Below are 2,935 nucleotides of genomic sequence, written 5' to 3'. Positions count from 1 at the left end.
AATGGAGTATGACAGATGCATGGTTTCTGACATTTTCATGTTGACTCTACTATTTCAATGATTATTGATTAATACTTTTGTGTTTTATTTCAGTGATTAATACTAGTAATATGGTTGAGATTTCGAAAGGAGATGATCTACAAAGTCCTCCACCTCCGTCAAAGAACAACGAGAAGAAACCGATTAACCAATTAAAACCAAACAAATCTGGTGTGGAATTCAAACGTTAAAGAAAACTTACATATGAGGTATGGAATAGCTTTGATTTTATGGATCCTGATGAAAATGGTGAGTTATATTGTAAATGTAAACAGTGTAGTCAGGTTTATAATGTTGAAACTAGAATGGGTACCGGGAATTTGAAACGCCATATTAGAAATTGCAAAAAAAAGTCGATTTAAGGATATTGGACATATGGTGTTGGATTATGGTGGTAGTGGTGGTTCATAGTAGGCTCCCTGATTTTAACCCTAATAATTTTCGTGAGCTATTACCTAGTGCTGTTGTGAAACATGAATTGCCATTTCAAATTGCAGAATATGAGGGAATTAGGAAGTGTTTCACTTATTTAAATCCTGAAGTGAAAGTTGTTTCAAGGAATACCATAAAGGCTGATATTTTGAAGATGTATAGTGATCGGTTATATTTCACACCTTTAGACTTAATGAAATTGGGCCATAAAGCAAGTATACAATACGGCCCAACGTCGTCTTTCCAAGTAATAAAGTGGTACAAGTATCGGATTATCGTCCATAGAGATTGTAGCCAAAGTTAAATTAGAGTCCAATGAAAGAGATGATTTCAGATGACGATTTTGAAGACTTTTGTTTGATTGTAAGGTGAATCAAAACATAATACAGAATACAAAAAGGAAGCAAGGGTGTAAGACTTAAGGTGAGACTCAAACACAAATTCCAGCAGCCAAATGCTATAGGAATGCTACAGCAAGCAGTGTTTCGAAACTAAGTTCCACCATCTATTTTGAAGGCATTCCTCTCGGACTTCACCATTGCACTATATTATAGCTTTCCACCCATATCTCTATGTGGTGTCCGGACCAGGGATAGTGACAAAATGGTGTTCTCAAAATATATGGATAAACAAATCTCTTTGTTAAAAAATCACTCTCTCGAGTCAATTCCCATATCATTCGAGTTGGCGTGTGTTCTAGATAGTTCATCTCTGAATCTATCATACTTTGACACTTTCGAAGAGTGACCAACCCGTCGGGAGYTAAGTTTTGAAAAACATAAATGACAAGTCTCCTTGTCGGCAACTTTCTCAAGTCTACCTCTTATGTCATTCAAGTTGACGTGCTTATCAATGGCTTATCTCTAAGTCCATGGCACTTTAACACTTTCGAAGTGATCAACTCGTCAAGAAGTGTGCTTGGTTTTTATAAAAACACGAATGAAACAATGGAACGTCGTTTACGAAAACACTTAGCTACTTTCATTTGGTTTGAAAATCTCACCTTTCCGTCTCACAYCCAAGCTATAAAAGCTTAGCTACTCATAACGGAAAGTAAATTACAAGAAAAATAAATGACGGAAAATAAAGACATAAACGTAAATTGTGTAAAGTAAATGACGAGAAAATAAATAACGAGAAAGTAAATGACGGAAATGTAAATTGCGGAAATTAAATAACGGAAANACATAAACGTAAATTGTGTAAAGTAAATGACGAGAAAATAAATAACGAGAAAGTAAATGACGGAAATGTAAATTGCGGAAATTAAATAACGGAAAGTAAATAACAATAAATGTAAAAGAACATAAAATAAAGAACAAAAAATTAAAAGACAAGAATTAAAGATGAAAGCTTCAAATTCAAGAACTTGATTTCTCAAAGGATTCTCACAAATCAGCCCTAACAAGCTGATTTGCTCTTAGAAATGTGAGTATCAAGCGTGTGGAAACACAAGGCCAAGCCCCCCTTTTATACACAAACGTTGGAACTACACAACAAAAATATTAACCATAAGTTAATGTCCAAAGGTTAAACAAATGGGATCCAAAGTACAAGATTGCATAGAAAGTCAAAAATCCCAGATTTTAAAAAGTCTTCCAGCTATTTCCAGTTGTCTTCCGGTAAGCATCCAAAAGGCAGCGGCTTAATCGTTAAGCTCCTCGTAAAGCCTAGCACGTATCGGGTGACTGTTGCTGTAATGCTGTAGCATCAAGCTGTTTAACAAAAAAATTTCCATTAGCTTGTATCTTTGAGTCCCAACAAGTTAACCATAATATTTTAGCTCCATAATAATAAAGGTATAAAGAAATTAATCAAAATGACTCAAAGTAGGAATGAAAGAAAACTAATTTTAACTAATAAGGCGTAAAATGAGTGCATTATATGTTGAATTCTCAACACATATCATATAGGATGGAAAAGTTGAAAATAAAAGATGCTTTAATTTGTGCTCCTGGTAGAATTTGTTTGACCTCTGATTGTTGGACATCCATAACTGTAACACCCTGCTTGAAACACCCTAAAAAATAAAAATATATTTAACAATTTAAAAGGTAGATCACCCAACAAAGGGGAGAAGTAAAGCGTTTACAAAATAAAAAAATGAAACGAAAATTAACAACCTAATAATCTAAACATTTCTATGCCTAGATTAGGAACGGGTATTTCTACCGCCTCCAACAAAAACAAAATTTAACCAAAATAGCAACGCTCGAACCGTCAAGTGTTCTGACCCCAAAATGACCTTTACCAACGACCATAATTCTCAACCCTTCGATACCCCACCGCTAAAAGAACCTGCTAAGCAACCAAGTCAAGAAAAGTGTTAGGCTTAAGCCTAGTGAGTCAACAACAGGATAAGTGTAGCTATAATACTTTTTATGCAAGAAGGAGTGTATACGCTTTTATATGTAAATATAAACGATAAATAAAAAGAAAAACTTAAATAATACGTAGGGGAGTC

Source organism: Cynara cardunculus (assembly GCF_001531365.2).
Source record: "Cynara cardunculus var. scolymus isolate 2C chromosome LG 5, CcrdV1, whole genome shotgun sequence".
Lineage (NCBI taxonomy): Eukaryota > Viridiplantae > Streptophyta > Magnoliopsida > Asterales > Asteraceae > Cynara > Cynara cardunculus.
Note: the sequence above shows the minus strand (reverse complement) of the source record.